The 26,645-nt window shown below is 47.5% G+C and overlaps 1 long non-coding RNA gene across 1 annotated transcript; it reads left to right on the top strand.

Annotated features, from left to right (window-relative positions):
- Window positions 1–1,031: 1,031 nt before the first annotated feature.
- LOC140694712 (uncharacterized) lies at window positions 1,032–6,132 on the top strand. Its single transcript, XR_012070297.1, has 4 exons — window positions 1,032–1,187; window positions 2,578–2,828; window positions 2,976–3,183; window positions 5,947–6,132. It is a non-coding gene; the product is annotated as an uncharacterized lncRNA (long non-coding RNA).
- Window positions 6,133–26,645: the final 20,513 nt, after the last annotated feature.

The following is a 26,645-nucleotide window of genomic DNA, read 5'->3' as shown; positions in this document are numbered from 1 at the left end:
TCTTGATCAGGGACAGGTGGAGAGGGAACAGCGGTCCTCCAGCAGGCTTGGCCTGGTGTGGCAGCTGCGCTGTGGGTGCGTGGTGGGGAGGGAATGCAGGGTATCCTGTTTGAGGGGCCTCTGTGCACGCCTGCATTATAGTCTGAGGTTTCATACAAAGGCTCCAGGCATCCTAACTGGTCAGATACAGCCCCCACCCTTGGGCTGGAACCACCAGGAGATAAGTACCTGTAACAGGGACGGTGCCTGGTGTGGGGAGAGGTCATGGGACACTCCGGGGGCAGGGGCGGTGGTGCTGGGGAAGGCAGGGGATGCAGTGAAGGGTGGAGGGAGCAGGGTCCTTTGCTTGGGGGTGCGAGTTCTTTGGGAGACCACAGGGAATGGCACACATCATCCCCACCCTATACCCCAAATTCCTAGCCCCGCCAACACAGGGGCTGCTCTGCACCCTCTCAACGTGGCTCTCCTGTAAGACCGCACCCAACCAGGCATCTGGCACCCTGCCCTACCTCCCCTCTTGGGATAGATCCCGTCTTCTTGGAAACTGCCTAGCAGCGCGTATTCAAGGCCGGCAGCCGGCCTGGCGGATCTGCACTTCAGGTGCCCTACCTGGCCAGCCGTGCCTGCCTGGGCTCAGTCCTCTATCTTGCCCACCGGTAGCCTGGGTCCACTTCCGGTGCAAGCGGAGGCCGCGGAGCCCAGGCTGAGCCCCGCACACAGACAGGTGAGGGTGCCCCCTCCCCGCCGCCCCGCCGCCCCGCCGCCCCGCCCACTGTTGGCAGCATTGCCCCAGCCTCCGGCCGGAGCCACCTGCAGCTGAGGACCTCCGCGCGGCCCCGCCCGCCCCGGCCCCACCCAGCTGCCCCATAAGCCTACCCCCACCCCCGTCCTGGCCGCGCCCTTGCTCCCATTGGCTCCGAAAGTTCTGCTCTCGCACGTCTAGCCTCGGGAGGACGCAGACGCAAGCGCTAGGGGAGGGCCCCGCGGCGTTGCCATGGATACAGACGCCGCGCTCCTCGCGGGCTGGCGTGCGCTTCTGGGGCAGGCAGCGGGCTCCGGAAGTGTGCAGCTGCCCGGGACCATGGCGGTGTTTGCTGCTGGGGATGGCGGCTTGCTTGGCCGGGCCACTAGTTCTGGCCGCGTCAGTCGGCGGCCGACATCCTTTCTGGGGCGGCGTCTCACAGACGGTAAACGTACGGCAGCGCCGTTGGCGGGGCCAGTGGACATGGACCGGGGTGGGATCCGGGTTGGTGTGGCGGCCGGAGAGGGCTGTGGTGCCGGGGAGCGGGTTGGGGCGGGGGGGAAAGGGCTGGGGCACAGCCTCCGGCTTTCCTCCCCCTCGGGCTCTGGGGCTTGGACCGCGAGTCCGGGTAGCCCTGCGTGGCCGCGGCCTCCCAGAACCCCTGGGAAGGGCAGGTGGAGGACCCGTCTTTTATGAAGCGGGGCCTTACCCGCGTTTTGAAGAGCCCCAGAATCAGATGTTGGAATAGGGTGGTTTATCAGCCTTGTATATCAGCAGGGAAATTTCAGTTCCATCCAGATGTTGGCTCCTTCGCTAAAACTCAGGAATAAGACAAGGGTCAGTGTCAATTAGCAGTTATCTAGGGCTTGACTCAAAATAGACTGTGCGGGGTGTAGAGATGGTAGATGGGCCCTCCCTTTCAAGGTTGGTAGTCTTCTGGGATTAGAGGCCTCAGTTGAGGATTACATCCTCATCTGCAGTAATGGAGGTTGTGGGAAACATTAACACAGAGAAGGGAGGGGTGTTGCTGCGGTAACTCATTAAAGAAGCCAGGACACTTGCCTGGCTCTTGTGTAGGAGAGTCTCGCCTAGGGTAGGGCAGCAGTTATCAAAGTGAGTCCGAGGCCCCTGAGATGCAAGACTATTTTCGTAGGAACGCCGGGAAGTCACCTGCCTTTTGCACACTCTTGCACTCCCGAGTTTCCTGTGGGGTTTTCCAGGGAAAACCTAGTCTGTGATATCACAAAACAGGTAATGTAGAGGCAGATAGAATTAAGCTCTCACCAGTCCAAAAGAGATTCTCAGAAATTAAAATCACTGCTATTCCTCTCATTAATGATTTTTGTTTAGAAAAATATACTTATTTTTTGCTTAAGAGTATTAATGGTATCATGTAGTAGGTTGTTATTATTTTTAAGTGAACTCATAAGCATTTTTTAAAGTTCTTATTTAACTTCTAACACAGGAACTATTGATAGATTTAACCCACATAAACAGCAGCCTTTTGAAGTCCTCAGTATTTAAGAGTGTACAGGGGTCTTTAGGCCAAGAAGGTTGAGATTCCCTGGAGAACGGGTGCTCAGGTACTAGTCAGGTGCTTAGCGTTGATAGACAGATGCCAAGATGTCTTCTGCATGTGCTCCCGGACTCGAAATAATTGGCCACACAGAGATCGGTGGGCAGTGCCTCCACTATACAAACCAGAAGCTGCTGAACGTGTCTTGAGTCTAGGCCATGTGCTGTGCAGAGATTCCCATTGTATCTGTTCTATCTAAGCCGGGATTCCTGTGCAGAGACCTGGCTCTGAAGACCCGCTCTCCTTTGCTCCCTGCCAGGTACCTTCTGTGTTATGTCAACCCTCCGGAGGGCTTCAGCCTCCGTAGGGGCGTCTGTATCCACATCGCCTTCCTCCTGAAGACCCTGCTGAAAATGGAAGAGTCGGTGCTGGTGATACCCCCTTGGGGCCGCCTCTACCATTAGCAGAGCCTGGACATCCACCAGGTCCGGATTCCCTGGTCTGACTTTTTTGATCTCTCAAGTCTCAACAGAAACATCCCTGACAATGAGTACGAACAGTTCATTGCAGGTGAGATGGTGATCGTTTAACTGGGGCCAGACGGTTTTTGTTCTGGTTCCGATGTGAACATCGGGCCGTCTTGCTTCGGGTTTGTCAGTCTGCTTAGGGGCCGTGCTCATGTTTCCTGCACTGCAGGTGAATTTGGTCTTTCCACAGTTTTTCTCAGGAAATATATCTGAAGTGTATGAGCTCTGTGTTCCCTCCCCTCTGAAAACCCTGGCCTTCTGGTGAGATGGAGCGGTGACAAGGAGGCCACTGCCACAGAGGCCTTGTCCCAGCAGGACTCGCTCCCTGGGCAGTAAGGGCCATTCTTACCTGAAGGAAAACACGATGTATGTGTACCATGGGCCACGTGCTGGAGAAGGTATGTAACCTCTCATTCAGTATAATTTGGTCCTGCTCAAGCTTCCCATTTTACTTTTTGTAGGAGGTAAGATTTGAAGATTTTCTTTGAATACAGCTATTTAGAGCTTATCTTTTCTTTAATTGAAATGTGGTTGATTTACAATGTTTAGTTAGTTTCAGATATACAGCTGTTTTGTTAGTTTCAGGTATACAGCATAGTGATTCAGTTGTACATATACATAGTCTATTCTTTTTCAGGTTCTTTTCCATTATAGGTTGCAAGATACTGAACATTTTCCCCTGTGTTCTACAGTGAATCCTTGCTGTTTGTCTGTTTTACATATAGTAGTTTGTAATTGTTAATCCCAAACTCCTAAGTTTGTTTCCTAAGTCTGTGAGTCTGTTTTTGTTTTGTAAATAAGTTTATTTGTATCTTTTTTAAAAATTCCACATATAAGTGGTATCATATGTTACTTGTCTTTCTCTGTCTGAGTTATTTCACTTTAGTGTGATAATCTCCAAGTCCATCCATGTTGCTGTAAATGGCATTATTTCCTTCTTTGTTACAACTGTGTAATATTCTTTTATATCTAAATACTACATCTTTATCCAGTCATTTGTCAGTGGGCATTTAGGTTGCTTCTATGTCTTGGTCATTGAAAACAATACTGCTGTGAACATTGGGGTGCAGGTATATTTTGAAATTAAGGTTCCCTCTGGATATATGCCCAGGAGTGGGATTGCTGGATCAAATGATGTCTTTTTTTAGTCTTTTGAGGTATCTCCATATTGTTTTCCACATTGGCTTCACCAAACTACATTCCCAGCAATAATGTAGGAGGGTTCCCTTTACTCCAAGCCTCTCCAGCATCTATGGTGAGTGGATGTTTGAATGGTGGCCATTCTGAGTAGTGTGAGATGATAACTTATTGTAGTTTTGATTTGCATTTCTAAGATAATTAGCGATATTGTGCCTTTTTTTCATATGCCTATTGGCCATTTGTATATCTTCATTGGAGAATTGCTTGTTTAGTTGTTCTGCCCATTTTTGGATTGGGTTGTTTATTTTTTTTTCTTATTAAGTTGTATGAACTATTTTTATAGTCTACAAGTTAAGCCATGTTCAGTCTCATCTTTTGCAAATATTTTCTCACATTCCATAGGTTGTCTTTTCATTTTGCTTATGGTTTCTATTGCTTTGAAATAGCTGATAGGTGTAACTAGGTCCCATTTGTTTATTTTGGCTTTTATTTTCTGTTGCTTGGGTGGATTGCCCTAGGAAAACACTGCTGAGATATATGTCAAATAATGTTTTGCCTATGTTTTCTTCTGAGAGTTTTTTAGCGTCTTGTCTAATGTTTAAGTCTTTAAGCCATTTAGAGTTTGTTTCTTTTTTTTTTTTTTTTCAACTCTATTATATGCTTTCGATTTGTGGTTACCCTATTTTTCAAGTATATCAACCCATTATCATATCTATTTCCTTTAGACTGATAATCACGTAGGCTCCAACACATCCTAAGAATAATGAGAAAAAGGAAAAAGAAAGAGAAAAAAATCTATCTTTTCTTGCTACCGTCTCCCTTTCCCACCTTTTTGTATTTTGATATACTTTTTCTTTTTTACATCTTCATGTTTATTGTCTTGTAACTCGTTATTTCATTTCCAATGATGGTTTTCCCATTTCTATAGCATCCTGCTTCCTTTCTGTTTAGAGTAGAACCTTTTAATGTCTCTGTTTGGTTCCATAATGCTGAATTATCTCCCTAACCCCCTCCACCCTGAGCCTCTGAATACTCAGTACAGGGAAGCCAAACCATCCTAGCCTTCATCAGTCTTGGGATGCAATCTTCAGAGTGGGAAAGAAGAATCATTGAAAAATAATATTCTGTTTGTTGCTTTCTACCCTTGCCCAGAGAGTGAGAATCACCTCTGAAGGCCGAGGAAGAAAGATGGGGGCATGGGGCACAAAGTCTTTTCTCCTTTTGCTACTGAAAAAATGATTTCTTTTGTAATTAGTGATGATGCCCTTTAAATTGGTAAGATCGAGATTCCACAGCTTCAGCGCCTGTGAATAACCAGCTGGGAGAAAGCTCTCCAGGGCCCCTGCAGTGGGAAAGGCAGCCCCTCTGAGCACCTGTTGTTCTGTATTCTTCCGGCCTCCACACAGTTTCGCTAGGCACTGTGCAGGACGATGCAGTTCCCCAAGGTGGAGGACTGGGAGACCCCTGCTTGGTGGCAAGCCACAGGAGCCCACACTTGAAGGACAAAATGAAGAGTAGTGGGGCGGGCATAGGAACAGAGGATGGTTGAGACCCAGGATAGATTCCTGGAGGCCAGCAGGTGAGACTGGCGGGGCAGATGGGGCCCTGGTGCATGGGCAGTCCTTGAGGGATCTGAAGCAAAGATATGAACCAAGATACTGGATTCGTGTGGGGGTAAATCGCCCCCTGGAGGCCACGTGGCAGTGCAGCGAGCCCAGGAGGAGAGGGCATTTCCCCAAAGTTGGGTTGACAGATCACAACCAACTCACTGGGAACCGAGAGGTACAGAGATATTGTTAACTTTTTGTCCCTCTTCCTGGAAAAAAAATTGCTTCCTGTTGAATAGCCTGTGTAGTTAGTGAGAATTAAAGACATGAAGTAACATTTCCTCAAAAGTCATCCATTGTGCAGTTGTTAATAATGGTCAAATGCAAACTTGAATAGATTAAATCAAACAGTCATCATCGTATTTTAAAATCTTTTAAAATAAAAAATCTTGCTGTCTTTGTTCTTCATTTCAGGGTTCACTTGGTGATAATAGTAACAAAAGCAACAGCAAACCTTTAAAGAATTCTGTCCTGCTGTTCAAGGAACTCTGTGTTCATGACAAACAAATGAGGTGGCACTTTACAGGAAGGACAGTCATTAATCACACAGCTAGTAAATGGCAGGGGTGGGACTTGAACCCAAGCTGTCTGACCCCAGAGCCCCCCCTCAGGCCCTTCAGTGCAGCTCATCACTTCGTATGCCCAACAGAGGCCAGCATTAAAGAGCAGCATGACCTTGGCTGCTTGGCCTCTGTTTCTTCATCTGTAGAATGGGGGTGTGGGCAGTGAACTCTGTGAGCTCAGTGGTCACTTCCTCCAGCTCTGCTATTCTACTGCTTTGAGTTAATTTAAGAAGTATCCGAGCCCCTGAATGGCCCACCCATAGGCTGGCGCTTTGCTAGGCCGTGGGTTACGGAGAAAAATAAGATCAGCCTGCTTCTCCAAGGAGCCTGTGTCCCTCCACGGCAAACGGCTTTGAGGCCCAGGCTCCCTCACTGGCAGTCGGGGACTGGGCATGAATGTCTGATAGAAGATGGAGGCAGAGCCCTTCCGGGAACAGTGGTGGCCACAGAGCTATCAGGAGCGGGAGCATCTGTCCAGGCTGCTGAGAGGGGGGCCCTCATGAGGCCAGTAGCCCCCCCAAACTAAGCCCTCAGGACAAAGATCCAGCCATTCCTGCAGTGTCACAACAGAGCCAGTCCATCCTCATCACTGTGCCCCTGTGCTCCTTTGTCCTGGGGCCTCTCTTCCCCCTACACCCAGAAGACTCATCTCTCTCTCTTCTCTGAGTGTCCCCTCACTTCACCCATGGTCCCTGCTTCCTAGGCCACCATCTCTGGAGTTGACGATTTGCCCCCTCACACTCTCCGTTTGATCAGGAGCCTGGGTTGACCTCCTTGTGCTCACTTTCCCCCATGAGGTGATTTCTCCTCCTCTCTTGGGAACACCTGGAAAACCCAGTCCATTCCTAGCAGTGCCTGCCACCCTGGCCTCCCTGCTCATCTGCCTCAGTCAGGAGCAGCTGGACCACCAACTCTGTATTGCCTCACCGCCTACCATCAAGACGTCAATGTTGATTCTCCCTCCACCACCCAGTATGGTCATTGTAGGGTCTTCTTCTCCGTCAGCCTGAGCCAGACACCTCCCATTCACCCTACCCCCGGGCTCATACCCGGGCGTGTCTCCACCCCAGGTCCAGCCTCTCTCCTTTATGTGCCCAACTCTAGCCATCCAGCTGCTTCTCCACCAGCCTCGTTGGCCCTCCTTCACCCTCACTGGGGCATCATGCACTGACTCCTCTGCTTTCCTACCTGTCCACGTTCCTCTTACTTCCACTTCCCCACCTTCCAGCTCTGCATCCACAGTCAGCACTCTCTTTATGACAAACAAAACCCCCTTGACCCTTGATCTTTTCATTTCCTCACCAGGATGACTTCCATCTCGGTTCACCCAGCTCTATTTGTTCTGAGCCTGCAGGCAGCAGGCTCTCCCAGCACAGATTTCTAAGACTACAAATCAATGCCCAGCATGTTGCCACTGCCAGGCAATCCTCCAGGATTTCTCTAGTGAGCACATTTCCCCACTTGCCACACAGTGGTGTCAACATTCTATGCTCTCTGCACACCTCTAAGCTTCCCTCTGTCTCTTCCCTGACTCCCAGCAGATGGCCTTGCCTCCTGCTTCAGAGAGAATGACATGTTACTTGAAGGGAACTCGCTCACCTGCAGCAAATCTGCTCACCTCACCTTTTATCTGTCCCTCTCCCACCTGGACTCTAGCTGTAGTTGTTCTTAATTTAGTGAGTTTAGTTGACATATATATACACAGTTAAAAGCTTAGCACACTATAGGCTACCTTCTTGGGCTTACTTTTTCAATTTAACATAGGGTGTATGATGCATCCACTTCGTTGCATGTACCTGCAGTTCATTTGTTTTAACTGATCTTAAATGTTGTGTGTGTGAAAGTAACACAAGGCAAGTGTAAGCCAGGATTCAGGATGCTGGTTGCTTCCTGTGAGAAGAGGCCTAGGGCAGGATAGGACACAGTATGTCACTGTCAATAGTCCTGTTCTGGTGCTGGGTGACAGGTTCACAACTGTTTCTTATAATATTAATTTTAATACATAAATACTTCTGACAGGCACCTAAGGTGAGAATGTGTCATGAGCCAAGATATACAATGGATAATATTACATCATTATTGTTATGTAATCTTGTTATAAAATATAATATTCATAATCCTACATTGTTATGTGTTATATATTATATAGATGCATGAATTATATATTATGTATATAAATAACTACATATGTATTATATACTATCTGATAATAAATAAACAGAACATAACATGCTAGTATATCTACTATTATGTATTATTTAATAAATAATATACTATATCCTGTTATATGACATGGCACCTAATCTTTAATCAAATAAAAATATGTCACTATATGTAATGGTAATTAATAAAATTAAATGAAAATGCCCGCAGCTTTTAACGCCAACACCGCTCCAGCTGTCACTGTCTATCTTCTTCCCTTTCATGGTCGAGGTCCTCACGGTGCTATCTGTTCCCCTTTTCATCTCGTTATCCTGAACCTTCCTCCCCCTCCCATCCCATGCTGCCTTCTTCCCCGTGGTCCCTCTAGTCACCAGCGGCCTCTGGGGCACTGATTTCAGGGCAGTGTCTCAGGCCCAAGCTCACCCGCCTGTCCTCCACCTCTGCCACTGCTGGTGGGGACGGGGCGGGGGGCAGAGTGCACCTGTTGTCCTGGAAGAGAATACAGCACAGACTCCGTGACCAGCAGGAGGTGTGGCCGGAACCTGCAGGACTGGGGGGAGAGCCAGACTGTCTGCATCCAGACCGGGGGCACTTGGAGTGTGAAGAAGCCCAGTCCTCACTGCCCCTGAAGTGAGGAAAACACCCTCAGGTGAGTTAAAGTGCTTATGACCTAGGTCTGTTGGCTGCAAAGGACAAAGGGGTCCCTAAGGGGAGGTTAGTTGATGTTCCAGGCCCCACAAAGGCCCTAAGGGCTGGCGGGGAAGCAGGCTGGACGCTCCACTGGACCCAGTGTCCCCTCGGGGGTGGGGCCTTCCGGAACAAGCAGAAAGCCCTCAGTCTCTGGGGGAACGCGGCAGTGTGGGAGCATACCTGCAGTGAGTCAAGTGACGTCAGGGCCTGTGGGATCCGTTTTTATGGCCACATTGAGCCACAGCAGAAGCCACAGCAGGAGTGGATTCCTGTCTCTCCAGCTGACATCCTCGTGTCTGAGTGCCAGGCTTCAGACCCGATCCCCTGGGGTGCTAGGACAGTTATACACAGAGGCGGCTCGGGGAGGCCTCAAGAGGGCTGTACTGGCCTTGCTGTCGACATGATTACTCAAAGATCAAACAATCCATCGATGGGAAGAAAATAAGAACCATGGTCACATCTGGACCGCAAGCTTAGATGTGGTATATGGGTGATATTTATCGACAATCTGGAGAGGATCTGGTCAAAGCTAGAGGCCAAGGCAGCAAACCGGTAGTGACACTAAGGAACATCGTGGTGCAGAGGCTGGATTGGGGGTCTGAAGGCTCCTCCCAGGAGGAGCCTCAGTGTTTGGGAGGTGGCTAATGTGCCTGCTTCATGTCACTAGCAAGTGATGCCACCTGCGGAAAATCAGCTATAATCCTGAGCCGGGTCAGCCCTGGGTGATGTGATAAAGGCTCCTACAAGAGGAGGCGCCAGACGGATAGTGAACCAACCAACAGGCTGATGAGTTTCTGGCCTGTGTTTATCGTGCTTTCGCAGCCAAGAATGAGGAGAGAGTTGAATGGTTCACCATGAAGATTTTAACAACTTAAGAGAGTTCCGTGTCTCACTGCATTTCAGTGTCACCCGGAGGAATTCAAGAGGTGTTTAGACCCAGAAGGGACTAACAGCCTCTTGGTTCCTCATCAACCTGACAAACCCACCAGCCCTCTATGGCCAGACCTTGGCAAGTGCCTTCCCTTGTTCTAACAAATCCCTTTCCACTCACGCCTGTGGTATGCTTTTATTTTTGTTTAATTAATGGGAATGAAGATACCTTACAGCCTCTTCAGACCTTTCCTTAGGCCTTCTGCTCTTAGACCCCGGCAAGGGGGCCCACTGCCCTGGGTCCTGCACTGCAGAGGGTCCCTCTGGCCCTGACACTTCCTCTGGCCACGCCCTCCATGGGGTGGAGTCAGCAGGGCCAAGGGGGCAGGGTCATTGGCTCCATCCCATGCTCTAGAAGCCCAGGACCCCAGATGCCCTGTCTCAGCAGCCCCTGACCCATTCCTAGTGCCTGCACCGGCTCTCCCGGAAGCTCAGATTCCCAGGACTCACAGAGAGGCCAAAGGGCAGGTGTATGTATGGAGGGTATGAGCAGATCCCGAATGTGAGTTTTGAGTGTCCCCCTGTGAACATCCAAGGCCACTTGTGGCAAGGGATGGACCCAGCATTGGGAAGAAAAGGATCAGGCTAGTGGTCAGAGACTGGGAATCAGCTCTCCCCACACGCTCACTTTCTTTGCCGGACTCCCCTGTGTCTTGGAATTCTAAATTTGAACCTGGTCTTCCCCCTTATAATGAACGTATATTTGTAAAGGCAGGACTTTAGAACCTACTGCACTTAACATGTTTACATGTACAGGATGTGAGCTCCCAGGTATGCTCTGGCCTGCACTTCCAAAGGTCCAGAGCAGTTATGTTGGCTCTACTGAGACTGTAATTGGTAAAGACCATCTCCAGAGAGGAGAGCTCCTGCTTCACGCTCCAAAGTCAGGACCTTCTGAGTGGATAAAACAATGGACACTGTGACCCTCAATTGTAAATTGATTTAGAATAACGCCAAAGTGTGTAAGACGTGTGTGTGTGCACGCGCGCACCTGGGGACGTGTGTTGTACATGACTGTGTGTTTGTGTGTGCTCACGTGCACCTGGGGATGTATGTGGTTCTGTATGTTATGTGTGTGTGTGCGCCTGAGGATGTGTGTGGTTGTGCGTATGTTATGGGTGTGTGGGTGGTACATGACTCCATGTGTGTGTGCCCGTGGGGATGTATGTGGACTAGAGCCAGTGTGTCTGCACGTGTGTTTGTGTGTACGTGCATGCATTACTTTTAATAGTAGAAGCTGTCCTTTAGAAATACGATGTAGTAAAAATTGTATGATGTCCTTTGCTGTATAAATCAAAATTAAAATTATCTTCAATCACCAGAAATTTAGTCCCCCTCAGATTCTGTTTTTTTTCCATATTGATTATGTCCTCATTTTACTGATGAGGAAACTGTAGCTTAGAGATGTTGACTGACTCAACCAAGGGCATGGAGCTCGCGCGCCCAGGGCCAGGACCCAGTCCAAGCTGCACTGCTCCAGAGGCCTGGAGCCCTGCTCATGATCATGCGTGGCCTCCTGGCGGGGGAACAGATTCTGATGGGCTGTGGCCAGTGTGCAGGCTGCCCGTGCCGGGGACTCGGGAAGCCGGGTGGAGAGTACCAGACAGCAGACAAGAGTGAAGGGCTGCTCAGAAGTCAGATAGTTTCCTAGGTCTTGGATGAGGAAGGAGGCTCACTGCTCATCCTTGATCCCTTTGCTGGTGGCCAAAAGGGACCAAGGCCCACGAGAGCACTTCTGGGAGCTGCCTGTCAACACCTGGAAAAGGACTGCTCAGGACTGGCTCTGCAGTAGGAGCAGAGGAAGGAAATGTCGCCTCCTGGTGGACATCCTTTGTGATGGCAGTAGGAGGCCTAGGAGCCTTGGTATCGAGGTGGCAAGGCAAGGTCCTAGTGGATGATCGTTTCCACGTGTCTTAAAAATCATTGCTTCATATATTTTATCCATTTTGTGGCTTACTTTAGGGTGGTAAATATGGTCAGTGTTACTCCATATTACCTAGATTAATTAATTTTTTTATTGTTAATTTTCTCTTCAGTGATTTGGAAGCTATATTGCCTCTTAAAGAAAATTCTCTCTAAATCTTTATAAATCATCTCTAAGTTCATAAATTTTTATGCAATTGGACCAGTATTCCTATAAGAGTCTCAAAAATGAAATAATCTATTAGATCCTGTTCCTCAATAATGATAAATTTAGCATATTTTACCTCTCTGTTGTTCTAAATTGTGTGTGTGTGTGTTTGTGTGCTCCAGTTACTACTTTTTAGACAGTTGCTTTAAGTTTGTTACATTAACAAAGAAAATATAGGTATATACATCTTGGATTTCATTGCTCACTACCACTATTTAATCCCATGTCCTTCCCACTTTTGAGTTATTTACTTATTGGGATTTCCCAATCAACTGGACACATGATTGACTAATTGTTTTTGAGTGGTGGACTTGGAACACTTACATATCTATATGCAGATTTATGTTCTCCTCGTCAACAATTCTCAGAGCGTTGTTGATGGCCCAAGCCTTGTTTTAAATTAAGGCATTGTTTTTCATCACCAAAAAAAAAAATTATTAATTTAAGGTGTTGTCTTTTTATGGCTGGCTAGTCTTTTATGGTGAATGGATATTAATAGAGATTTCCTTAACCTTCCTCCTTCTTTTTGCCATAACTCGAATTCATTGAGAAACATGTTTTTACCATTTCTCAGATGGGCTTCAACTTTGACTTCTGCTTTAAACCATCACCCCACTCTTTTTCTCCATGCTTATTCCTGAAAAAGTGAGCTCTCTATTGGTTTATAGGTGGTTCCCGTCAAAGATTTGTGACTCCCTGTCCAAAGTTCCAAAGGAAGAGAAAAGGAAAGATTCCTGTTTCTGGTGGTTACATTTTGTCAGGTTAGAGATCTAGTTATCCATGTGGCTGCAGTGGAATCTGCAATATCTTGGCTCAGAGTTTCGTTTTTCTGGCTTACTAGGGGAACCGCATTAGCTGGGGTCACGTCGCTGTGGCCGTTGTCAGGATCCTGGGACTGAGGCAGCCCCTTTGCCTCCTTGTTATTTTGATCTTGCAAACTGGGTCCCAGTTATGTGAACCCTGCACCTGGTGGCCAGGATCGCCCCACACGTGACGTGTACCCAGTTCCTTGGCGTCCCTCACTGCTGTCAGCTAGTTCCAGTAAGAGTACGTGATGGCTTCCACTACTGTCCTTCCTCCATCCTCTCCAGGCAGCCCCTCCTTTCCCACTAGTTGGCCCTAAACCTTCTCTCCTGCTCTACATACGCTGACGGAATTCCTCAGGGTTTCCAGCAGGTAGATGGGTCTCTTCTATGTTTGGACCCCTTCAGTGCTTGCAGTGAAAATATAGGATGTGGGAAGGAGGAGCTTGGGGATTCTCCATATCTAGGGCCTCCCTATCCAGCAGATTCAACTAACGGTGGATTGAAAATATTGTTGAAAAAACAGAAAGTTTCAAAAAGCAACACTTGAATTTGCCATACACTGGCAACTACTTACATAACATTCATGTTGTATTAGATACCATGAGTAATCTAGAGATAACTTAAAGTACACAGGAGGACACAGTGAAAGAGAAAGTGACAACAAATATATGTGTATACTTATGTATAACTGAAAACTTGTGCTGTATGCTGGAATTTGATACAACTTTGCAAAATGACTATAACTCAATAAAAAAAGTTTGTATATATATATAAAAGTAGATGGGGGATGTACATGAGTCCCATGCAAGTCCTATGTCATTTTATACAAGAGGCGTCAGCATCCATGGATGTTGACTTCAGGGTGAGTCCTGGAACCAGTGCCCCATGGTTACCAAGGGATTACTGGAAGTCCAGGCTCCTTATCCCAGCCTGCCATGTCCCCACATGGTCTGACTCCTACCTGTACCACACTTCCCTTGTCACTCTCCTCCAGCCCTGGCAGACTGCCCTCTGATTCTTGAACAGGCCACACTCACTGCACTTCATGTCTGGCCCTTAGAAATACCCATTACTTTCTGAGCATGGCTCTGCTTTCACAAGATGGGCTGCATTGTCACTAGAGAAGTCAGTGTGGAGGTTCCTTTAAAAACTGAAAATGGACTTAACTCATGATCCAGCCTTCCCATTCCCGGGCATATGTCAGAAGAAAACTCTAATTCAAAAAGTCACATGCACCTCAATGCTCACAGCAGCAGTATTTATAATAGCCAGGACATGGCAACAACCCAAATGTCCATTGACAGGTGACTGGATAAAGAAGTAGTAGTATATTTATACAATGGAATACTACTCAGCCATGAAAAAACAAATAATGTCATTTGCAGCAACATGGATGGATGTAGAGATAGTCATTCTAAGTGAAGTAAACCAGAAAAAGAGAATAATGCCATATGATATCACTTATATGTGGAATCAAAAAAAGAAACATATGAACTTAAATACAGAAGATAAACAGACCCACAGACATAGAGAAACAAACTTACGGTTCACAGGGAGAGAAGGGGATGGGAAGGGATAAATATGGGGATTCGAAAAGTGCCCCTCTTGGGGAGTGATGGAAATGTTAGCTATCTTGATCGTGGTTATGGCTTTCTGGGTGTAGACATTTATCAAATTCACCAAGTAGTACATGTGAAATATGTGTATTTTATTGTACAGGTATCATACCACAATAAACGTGCCCTTAAAAAAAAAAACAGGAAAACACTGGCAGCATTTTGTCCTACGTTTTTATGTGTCTTAAGTGAGTGGGTCTTCAAGATTCTGGTCTGCCATATTTTCTGAACCAGAAGTGCCCTCCTTCCCTTTTCTTTGGTAAACTGTCAGTGGGTGGCATTTATTCCCATGGCTTCAACTGCTCTCTGTCCAATGATTAACTGTCAAATCTTTTCCAGCATGGACATCTCAGTTCAGTCCCAGAAATATATTTCTAATTGACAAGTAGACATTCACATTTGGTTAGCACATAAAAATCTCAAGCTCTGTTTGTCTGGATTTACACTCGCCCAGAACTAGTTTTACTTTTTCAAACAATGGCATCACTGTCCCATCTCTTTTCTGTGCCAAACATCTGGGAGTTTTCCTTTACTTTTCCACTCCCTCACCCCCATCAGTACTACAATTCTATTCCTTAATGTCCCCCAACTAAGTCCCTGCTCCTCGCTCCCCACTGCATTAATTCCCACCCCTTTCTAGTCTCCCCAGTGCTGTACTTTAGAGTGAACAATCCACTTTGCTCACTTTTAATGACTAATCTGTGTCACTCTCCTCCTTAAAACCGCAAAGAATTCCACGCTGCGTGTGTGAGGAAGTCCACGCTCTCTGATTTAACGTCACAACTTCTCATCACCTCGTTGCTGCTTTTTTTCAGCCTCAGCTTCCGTTAGTTCCTCACAGCCTCTAGCCTCACTGACCTTCCTTCCCTAAGTGCAAAGTGCTCTTAGACATGACCAGGGGTCTGCACAAGACACGCAAGCTGCTGAGAATCCCGTCCCCACCACGCACTCTCCTGGTCTAGAGATTTGCTGGAATCCGTCAGATGTCAGTGCAGAAAGCATTTCCTCTCTGACACCTTCCCTACCTTCTAGAACACAGCCCCAGGCAGTGCAAGAGCCCCTCTGAACATATAGTATATATGATGCAAAGTGATTCTTACCAAATTGTTTTGAAAACCTATTTAAATTTTTCCCTTCCACGACACACTGTGATCTCCTTGAGGGATGGGGGGCTGTGTGGTATTTGTCTAGACAGCTAATGTCTGACATAGACCCCGGGCCATCGGAAACAGTCTGCTGACTCATCAAGAAGACTTGTCGTCTTTGCGATATACGAAAGACTACATGCTCTCTGATCTTACACCATCCGGCAAGGGTCAAAATAATTTCACATAGAACTACAGAGGCAAAATATGTGTATTCTTTTCCTCTTTGTGAGCCCTAGATCATAGGCATCCTGGAACGGAGGTGTCACTCAAAGCTGTCTGTCCCCTAGGCTGTTACGCCCAGCTTCAACATATTTTTTGAAGTTGTAGGGATACGTGTACATCACCCCGTCTTAGAGCAAATGGTGCTTCAGCCTGACCAAGTTTAATGTCCATATAAAAATCAGAAATCTTCCAAACTGAAGCCTGAAGAAACATTTCCCTTTTCTCCTTCCAGTCTGTGTGTCATCTGCACCCCACATCCCCACTGCTCATCTGCGTCAGGCCACGTTCTATCTAGAAACATTTCCGGTGGGACACTTGGACAAGAACTAATTACAGCAGTAATGAAACTGGTCCCATGAACGTAGGCTCTGCACAACAAGGATGTTTGACGGGAGGCCTCAGCCGCGGCCTGCAGGGTCTGTTCACGTTTTCTGCCTGGCTTCCCTGCAGATGTTGTGCAGAAAATGAAGCCTGCAGTTAAAGTCATAGAAGGCCTAAGAAATCCAGAAAAATGGAGTGAGATTCATCTCCTTGGGAATATTTTTGAAAACCATCCACTAATAAGAAGAAATTTAAGAGGTTCGTTTCAGAGCAGATGATGTCCAACTGCAGGTGGGTCAGTTTTGTCATTGTTGCTCGCTAGTTGGCTTTCTGCTGCTTCTAACACGCCGCTTTTAAGAGAAGTGGCCTGAGTCGGCCCTCAGAGCAGAAAGGTGAGCTGGGCCTGGAGACAGACAAGCTCCTCTGCTGTGTAGTGACCCGCTGAGAAGGAAGGGTTGGCCCAGGGCTTCCTCTGACTCTCTCCCTCAGTTATAAACTCTATGAAGGGAAAATGGAACAAAAATCTTAATTCAATATGGTATTGTCAAAGTATAAACATAATTGTCTTTGGAGGGGATGGTATAGTTCAAGGGGTAGAGTACATGCTGGATTCAATTTGCGGAACCTCAATGTAAAAAAATAATAAGAAAAAATCTTTAAAAAAAGAAAAATAATGAAGAAGAAAAGAGATCTCAAACAACCCCAGTTTAAAAAGAAAAAAAATTCCTTTAAAAATAGTAGTCAGCTAGGTCTTTTGCTAGATTAGGAGTTTGGGATTAACAGGTACACACTACTATGTATAAAATAAATAACCAACTCTCAGGTCCTTAATAAATTATTTCAACCTGAATCCTTTTTCTTTTTTCCCCTAAGCAACCCGTGGAAGCCTCTGAAATTCTCATCTTATAAAAGAATTCATTTAAAGGTGGTTTGAAAGTTACTGGTTAAAACAGTTATTTGTGGTTCCATGAATATAGGTCTAGTAAGAAAGACAGACAGTAAACCAGTAAGCAAATAAATATATGATGTACTACCAGGTACTAATAATTGCCACAAAGAAACATAAAGCATTTTAGGAGGGAAAATGTTTGAATAGGAAATATGTGCATGCTATTCTAAATAATCTGGTCAGATAAGTCCTCTCTGAGGGTAAATAATTTGAACAAAGTCCTGAATAAAGCAAAAGAATAAGCCACGTATGTAACAGACAAGAAAAGCCTCCCAGGCCGGAAGAAGTGTAAGTACTAGACTTGGAGTTAGAAACGCAGCTGTCCTGGTGGGGACCATCGGGGCGGTGAAGATGGGCTGGAGCAGAACGGTGAGAGCTGAGGCTGCAGAGATCGGTGAGGGCCCGGATCACATAGGGCCTTGGTAGGGACTCTGGATATCCTTCTGAATACAATGGAAAATCACAAAAGTATTTTGCAATGCGGAACAACTTGATCTGATTCATACTTTAATAAGACCCTTGTGGGTAACGTATGGGGAATAAGCAATGGAAGCAGGGCAAGGTAAGCTGATGGGAAGCCAGTGGGAAGAGTACTGCTGACCTGGAGAGAGACACCGAGGTTGGACTGGGATGATGGCGGGAGACGGGCAGAAAGGGGGACACGAATTAACAGTAACGGTCACAGGCCTTAATGCTCGAGTTGGACACAGACACAGAGTGGTACAGGGTGATGGGTATGTGATATTTGGGGATGAGCCACAGTTTTTGTGCAGAGACCTGACAGGAGAATAAAGTGGGGATGTTGACGTCGGTAAGAAAGGTTGGTGGGTTTTGAATTCCCCCTAGAGTCGCGTCTGTTTCTCTGTACATGACGTCAGCCGAGCAGGGATGGGTGTTCCTACTTCTGCAGAGAATTGCGTGTCCTCCTCATCGACTAATTCGAGAGGCCGACCTGCCCATCCAATTGCAACATCTTGAATCTGCTTCTTTCTATCCAGGAGGAGATTTCCAACTAAGATGCTAATCAAAAATTCCCGTGTCCAGAGTTAGAGATGTGTGCCTTTGGGAGGATCTCAGAGATGCCTCCACAGAGGCTCGGTGTGCTCTCTCTCCCTCAGAGAACACAGTTCCCTTCAGCCCACTGGGTCTCAGCAGAGAAGATTTCACACATAGCCCCTCTCAGGCCCTGGGGACCAACCTCCCACTTGGCCGAGCTCTGAAAATGAGCACGAGTTCCGGGCAAAGGGCCTTCTCCAGGGGGCCATCTGGCATATTACATGAGGACAGTGTACAAAAGGGTGGGAGGGTTGATGGTATAAATGCATTTTAATTTTTGCTCTGAAACTGATTCTGTCCTTCTGTTTTGTTACGCAAGTGTTCTTAGGCCAGACATGATTCTCCTTTTTTCTTTATATTTGATCATCCAAGAGGTTTAGATAGGGGATTTGTTTTAGGGTAAGAATCTTTAAAAAAAAAAAAAAAACTTGCAAATAGCGTCTTGTTAGGCATTTTGACAAGTGAATTCTCCAGGCAGTATTGAACCCCCTTGTTCCTCCAGGGGGTCTCCAAAGGTATACATGTTCCAAATCTGACCCAAAACCAATGAGACTTTTCTTTTTTTTAAGAACTTCACCATGGGCAAAAGATGTCACTAAAGAAGGTGAGAAAAGAGCAGGTCCCCATAATCCAGAGTCCCTCCCAAAGAGCCCACAGAAGTAAAGAGGAGATGAACGAGAGAAACGTTTTATTTATACACACGCAGGAGCCAACCAGAAAAGTACCTACCATGTTAAATGGTGAAAGTTAAAGGCTTTTTTATCAACCTAACTTAATAGGGAAAAGGGAAAGGAGAGAATTGGCTTCCATGACAGGTTTTCTTCTGCATCTTTTGAATCTCAGTTATTTTCAGCTTAAAGAGGTTTCGTATTAACCGTGGGTTCCATCTGACTTTCCATTCCTCGAACTTTGTTCTTCTTTTTCAAGATCCACTCATGTATTCTGACCCCCTGGATTTTCCACATGAATTTTAGATTGATTGTCAATTCCTGCAAAATACCACCTGAGATTTGGGTAGGCATTCTTTGAATCCTTAGATCTATTCATGGACCTTTGTCATCTTAGTAGAATGAAGCCTTCTGCTCCATGAATATGGGATTATTCTCTTTGAATTTAGGTCTTAATTTCTCTCAACAGACTCTCTCATCTATTGTAGTCTTCAGTGTCCAAGTCGGGTACTTCTTGCTCACCTGTATTGGATGCTGATTCAGAAGAGACACGACCTCCTGGAGAACCTCTGCTTCCACTGAGCTGAAATGGAACTGAGTCCTGAGAAGGCTTTAAATTCTTTTAAAAATAGGATTAATGTACTTTAATTACTCCATAGATGAGTAATGAATGGGTCACATTAGCATAGGATTTTAATCCTTTTAGAATTAGTAGAGTAATACAGACACAGTACAAAAAATTGAAATATTGCCTAAAAAAGAAGTGATTTGTAATTCCCACCCACAGCGGTGTCTGTCATGAATGATTTGGTGCTTATGTCTCAGTCTCTGTGTCTCTCAGTATGTCTCTCTCCATCTCTGTCTCTCACACACTCACAATCAGATCAATTTCCATCTATATTGATTTCACACACATGTGGTCGTGCAGATGGGACCCTGGATGCAGAGAGTGGGTCTGCATACTTCCACCCTGAGGCCTCCCTTGACATTGGGTTGAGACCAGGCACCCACTTTTCCAACTGAACAGCATTCATTCATCCACATGAACCAGAACGAATGGACCCCATCCCCTCTCCATCAATATTATTGTTGCTTTAATTCCGACTGTTTCAACCAGTGCTGTGATGAACACCCTTGAAAAGGCATCTTTGAATAGGTGTGTAAGGATTTTAGCAGGATGAACTGTAAGTATCAGATCTTCTGAGGAAGAGATGCATCTGTCGCCCTTTGATGCGTCCTGCACCCTGTTCTCCTGAAGAGGAGCGTCCCTTCACTCTTCCCTCCAGGGGATCTGCTGGAGCCTCTGCCTGCTTACATTGTCACCAGGGCTGGTTGTCACCTGACTAAAGAACCGCCAGTGTGATGGTGACCAATGCTGTCTCTGCAGTGTTTCCGTCTGCCTCTGTTCTCACCTGAGAGGTCAAGCATCTCTAACACACACTGGCCACCTGCATTGCCTCTCATTGGAACTGCCCATGTCTGTTCTGTTTCTGTTTAGAACACTGAGTTTCAAAAGGATTTTGGACTACAGGAATGGGCAAAATTTCTCCAACCTTGGGTTTTGAGGAATGCATTTTCCAGGTTGTGGTTTGCCTTTCAAGCAATTTTTCTGGGCTTTTACTAATTTTTTTGATTCGTTTGGTTTTGTTTTTGCCACAGGAAGAGCTAAGCATCTCCCTTGTGTCTTCTGGCTGTGGTGTCACAGGGGGAACAGCAGTGTCTACCCTGAGATTATGCACAGAGTTACCAAAAGGGCTTCATTTTGTGCATCACATCTTTAATTCCCCTGCATATCCCATGAAAATAATAAAAATGCTGTTTCAAGTGAAAACAAACAAAAATCCTCAGCCCCAGGTGAAAACATGTGGGCAGGAAGGAAAAAATCCTTTTTTAAAATTTCATTGGCAGGGAACAACCAGTAGAGGTAAAGACACGCAAAGAGAAAGAGGACTTGGGGTTGTCAGGGGCTGGGTGAGGAGGGAGGGGAGTGCATGCTCTGGATCCAAGGTTTCACTTTGAGGAAAGAAATAGTGTGAAACTAGATGGTAGTGATGGTCGCACAACATTGTGAATACCCCTAATACTCCTGAATTGCACAATTTAAAAGGGGAAAAGTCTACATTTTATTACATGAAACTCTAAAAAGAAAAATAAAGGATGTCATAAATGATGTGAAACAAGCAAAGGAAACTAAAGAAAATGAAACAAAAACATCTCCAGCGGAAGGGACGTCAAGTTTGTGGGGGGACTGACGGTGGAATTTTGGAGAACATTTTGGAGAAGAAGGTGTGGGTGGGTGCAGAGGGGGCTCTACCCCAGGTGGTGGTGATGCCTGAACTGTTTCTCCGTTGCCCAGCAGTCCAGCTGCAGACGCAGGTTCAGGAGGAGCTGCAGGAGCGGCAGGAGGGAGCTCGAGGTCTCCTGCTGGATCCAGTTCGTCCCATTTTTGGTCTCTGACATCTTCCCCTGCCCCTGCCTCCTCTGTAACTATTGGAAGTGGAGAGAGTTTTAAGTCTTGTGGAAGATCTCATGCTGTGAGAGAGGAAAAATTTACGCACCTGCCTCCCTTTCCATGTGCCTCTACAAGGACAGAAATCTTCCCAGAGCTTTCCAGACAGCTCCCACCCAGAAAGTGCCCACAGGATGTATTCTGTGACTGAATTTTTCCAGACAGGTGTTCTGAGGCCATTCTTTTTTCTGGTCCCAACAGTAGCCTCTAGGGACACCTCCCTGTGTGGCCCAGCCTTCGCCCCACCCTCACCTACACACATACACCAGCCCTGCTTTTTTGACCTTTGGTCTCTGCTTCGGGGGCTCCTGGTCCTCCACCTGACTTGCAGCGAGGTGGGCACGGTGCTCCAGGTCAGACCAGGGTGTGCTGAGCTACCCGTCAGCCCCGGATAGGTCCCTGGGAGAGCCCTGGGTGATGTCTGGGTCGGAGGCCTGCCCCACTGATTTGTGGGCCATGGTGGTGGGGACCCCTCCATATCCAGACCCACCAGGAGTCTGCGCTGGCCCTCAGAAGAGTGACACACCAGTCCTTCACTTGGGGAGGGGGCGTTGGTGTTCTTATTCATCAGCTTCTTTTCAACATGTGGTATATGGCTCTGCAATGATAGTGACCAGCAGCTGACCCAGCATGGAAGTCTCAGAGTCCTTCCCGGCCAGGAACACTCCTGATTCTGTAGACTCTACCCTCTGCTGCTAGATCAGACCGGAACCTTGTTCAGCTCAGACATCCGGGAGGGAAAATGCATACCCAGAGAGCATGGGCTCCACCTCGGGCGGCAGGACCCTTCCCCGGCTCTCCACATCCCAGCCAGCCAGCTTTGTCCTGGGCTGTCTACGTGACCGGGCCCCCAGGCCTCTGTCCTGCTCTTTCTTGAGGCAGATACCCATCCCCAACATGACTGCTCCACCTCCACCAGGCAGGATGGGGCCGTGTGGCTACCTGGATGGGATCTGAGTGGTGGCCCAGCCTGGGGGGGCCTGCCCTGGGCCTCCCTGTGTTACCTTTGGGTCTCTCTGGCCAAAAGGCCAGAGGCGCCTTGGGTGAGACCTGACCCAGTGCCGGCAGCGTTGGTAGAGACCCTCGCTGAGGGCTTTCCGGGGCCTGTGGCCTCAGGATAATGGGATGCAGCAGAACATGCCTCTGTCTCCAACCAGGTGAGCTGAGTAGGGACTTCTCTACAGAGCGGGTGCCTGGTGACTTCGGTTCCAAGTTCTGTTGGGCTCTATTGCCAGGGAAGTGAGGTCACTTCCTGGGGTCCACTTCTCCAAGCTTCCTCCTGACACAAAGCTCCTCAAGGGCCTTTCTGGGCTTCCAATCTCTCATTTCTCACTCCATGCCATGTCCACACACAGTGACACCAACTCAGCCCCCCCCATAGCCCTGGGGAGTCCTGGATGCAACCAGTGCCGCAGCTCTGAAGACACAGCTGGGTTCAGACCTGGCTCCCCCTACTCAGCAGTGTTATCATCCTGGACAAGCCATGTGCCTCTCAGGGTCTCCCCAATCCCCCATCAGCACAGTGGGGATCATTCTGGCCCCTGCTTCCTAGAGAAGCCATCCTGTCTCTAGACCTAGAAACACCTATTGCATCTGTCACCCCCACGGGCTGGCATCACAGGGAGATCGTGCACAGACTCAGCAAAGGAAGGAACCCACAGAGGGCTGGCGGAGTGCAAAGCACACCCCACACAGGCCGGGGTCTGCCCTGGGGTCTGGAGAAAGTCACTTTCCTTGCTGCTTGCTTCCCCGCTCACAGTCGTGAGACTGAAATTAAATACAACTCTGACATCGTCCGCTCTGGCATACAACCTCCTAGGTCATTCTGTCATGTTGACATACAGGCCCAGTGTCCCGTCTCGGCCTCTGTGGTGGGCTGCCCCACAATGGCTTCCTATTTTTTGCCTTCTGTTCCCACACCCCTGTGGGATCCCCACACCCTTGTGGGATCCCCACACCCTCCCCTGGAGGGTGGATCGACTTTGGGACCGGGTTCTGACACATAGACTGACTTGTGAAAATGTATGTGAGTTCCACTCATTACCAGCTCCAGTGTTCCTTCTCTCTGTCTCTGTCTCTCAGTGCCTCTCTGAGTTGTCTCTCTCTCTGTTTCTCTGTCTCCCCCTGCTTCTCTGTGTTTCAGTCTGTCTGTCTCTTTTCCTGTATGTATGTGTGTATATATTTATGTGTATATGTGTGTATTTATGTGTGTGTATTGTACGGGTCCAGGGCAGGTCACTTCTGAAAATCCCTTGACGACATATTGATTATTTTGAATTCATGTTACTGAAGAAACATTATCTTTGAAAATTGTGCAAGCACTTTGGTGGGATCTTCTCTAAGGCTCAGCACTGCTAGGGAAGGGATGCACCTGTGGCACTTTGATGCATCCTACACCTTGTTCTGCCGGAGAGGAGCGTCCATTTGCTCTTCCTTCCAGGGTACCTCCTGGGGCCTCTGCCTGCTCACGTTGTCACCAGGGCTGGTTGTCACCGGGCTAAAGACCTGCCAGGGTGATGGTGGCCAATGCTGTCTCTGCAGTCTGTCTGTCTGCCTGTGTCCTCACCTGAGAGGTCAAGCATCTCCAGTACAAACCGGCCACCTGCACTGCCTCTCGTTGGAACTGACTCTGTGTGTTTTGTTTCTTTTCAGAACACTGGGCTTCAAGAGCTTTTTGGACCACAGGGATGTGAAGCTTTTTTCCGATCTTGGGTCATGAGGAAAGGTTTTTCCAGGCTGTGGTTTGTCTTTCCAGCTGTCTTTGTTGGCCTTTGTTTTCTGCTTTTGTTTGGATTTATTTTGCCACAAGAAGAGCTAAGCATCTCCCTTCTGGCTCTGGTTTCACAGTTAGAACAGCAGTGCCTACCCCGAGATTATACACAGAGTTACTAAAAGGGCTTCATTTGGTACGTCTCATCTTTAATCCATCTGGACTTTCCTCTCAAAATACAAAAATGCTAATTCACGTGAAAACAAAAAAAAAATAATTCACCCGTCCCTACTTAAGATATGTGGGCAGACAAACCAAAAAAAAGCCACCTTTTATACGATTTCACTGATAGGGAACCTCCAGGATACGTAAAGACATAGAGAGAGAAAGGGGATTAGGGCTTGTCATGGGCTAGGGGAGGTAGGACGTGGGGTGCTCTTTGTATACAAGCTTTTACTTTGAGGAAGGAAATAGTCTGAAACAAGTGGTGCTGGTCTCACAGCACTGTGAATGCAATTAATGCTCCTTAAAATTGCACAATTTAAAATGGGAAAAGGCTAAACTTTATTCTTATATACTTAAAACAAAAATAGAATATAGTATAATAGAAAAGAAAAAATCTGACTCCATAGAAGATCTGTCCTTTTGGCTTTAACCCTTTGCCCTCTTTTCTAGGCTTAGTTTTACTAGCTCTGCACCTTTTGTAAAACAATGTTGCCTTTAGCCTTAAATATACAGAAGAGCCTACTTTCAAGGCTTTGATTTTTTAAGGATATTAACACTTTTGCACTTATATAAAGACAACAGGTTGTAGAATAGAAAACTACTTTTGTTTTGTTAGGGGATTTACAAAGGCACTATGACCTGGTCTACGTAAACAGCTGTAAACCAAGATAATGGCGGACTAATATCTTGGAGAACCATCTTCCCCATGTCAACTTCAGGCTCCTTTTCTACTAAAAAGGGGAGGGGCTGTGGTTGGTTGTTGCAAACTTGTTGGTGTAGGAATTCTTTGTTCTTGGAATCCTTTGCAGCTGTCCACGTGGGTCAGATCATGGTGTTCCTGCAAAACCTGCAACAAAACAAACTTTTTCTATTCTGCAACTTGTTATCTTTATAGGAGTGCAAAGTGTTAATATCCTTAAAGCTCAGACTTTTGAGAATAGGCTCTCCTGTTTATTTCAGGCTAAAGGCAACACTGTTTTACAAAAAGTGCAGAGCTTGCAAGTCTAAGCCTAGATAACACGGCAGAGGGTTAAAGGAAAAGGAACAGATCCAATATGGAGTCAGATTTGTTCTTCTCTATTACAGTGACTTTTGGTGAGAGCTAAGTGGATGATTCCTGGGTGGGTCCTCCACTGTCCCAGGCTGGATTTCAGGCAGGATCCCTGCCAGATTCACCATGATTTTGGACCTAATCTACCACAGAGAAACTGAAAATTATTGGATTAAAATTACCTTTCAAAATGCCTTCAATTGCCTGTAAACTATACCACAGCAGGGGATGTCTCATTGGCCAGTCAACTGCCAGTCTCCCCTGATGCAAGGGACAAGCGTTGCGGCAAGATCCATGGTGGCCTGGCCAGTGCACCTTCCTACTTTGCTCTAAAGCTTTGGCTTCCTCACTTTGACACTTTAAAAGCTCCCTTCCCTCTTCCCTCTGGCCTGGTGTGAATGAACAAGTTCCCTGCACCCACCTGTGCTGAGTCCATGCCATGCACAAAGCCCCATGCACACAGCCCACCATCTGATGTCTAACCCTGGGATTAAGTGCATACTCTGAACTCCCCCACCCCAAAGGTCCGCGTGCCCAGTGCCTCCGCCCTAGGAGTCCAGATCACCATCAGGACCATCAACCACCGAAAGCCCAAGGCCAGTGGCTGGCAGTCTGGGATCAACCTGACCCATCAGGTCAGTTCAGGCACAGGCTGCAGGGATCAGGGTGCCAAGGCAGGAATTGGAACCACCTTCATCCCAGCCTGCCTCACCCTGTAGCCTCAGACATTAACTCTGAAGGTGCACACTAGGCTCGATCCCCCACTGGTGGCAGTAGTCATCATTACTGGAGCACGGATTTCCCCACCCCAACCACAGGGTGAAGGGTGAGTGAGTGAGCTCAGGGTAGGGGTGCACTCAGATTTAAGGGGATCCCATGGTGTGGGGGTACAGGTTGAGAGGTGTGGGGCCCGATCAGAGTGGAAATGACCTGGCTGAGAGGTGAGGGGGATAATTTCAGGATGTTGGGTGTCCTGTGCTGAGGCATGAGGGGTAAGCTTGTGGGTGTAGGGGCCATAGGTTAGGACCTAGCAGGATGGAGTGTCAGGGCAGGGACCATGGTGTGAGGAGAAGGAGCCCTGTCTTCAAGGTCTGGTGGGAGACTGGGCCTGGCCAGTGGTGGGAGGGTAGTAACAGGGAGGGGAAGTTGAGCAGGGAAAGTGGGGCTGGGTGGGTGAGGCCTGGCCTAGGGCAGTCGTGGTTCTAGTTCAATGCCAGGACCCAGTCGGTGGCTGGGTGAAGGCTCTGGGGATGGAGACCCGGCGGGACAAGCAGGAGGGGCCCCACCTGGCTCCTCCCGGCCCCAGCGGCCAGGGCCGGTAAAGCAGGAGACCCACCCGAGCAGTTTGCGCTGCG

Source organism: Vicugna pacos, unplaced genomic scaffold (genome assembly GCF_048564905.1).
Source record: "Vicugna pacos unplaced genomic scaffold, VicPac4 scaffold_103, whole genome shotgun sequence".
NCBI classification, from domain to species: Eukaryota; Metazoa; Chordata; class Mammalia; order Artiodactyla; family Camelidae; genus Vicugna; species Vicugna pacos.
This window is presented reverse-complemented; position numbering and strand designations above follow the sequence as displayed.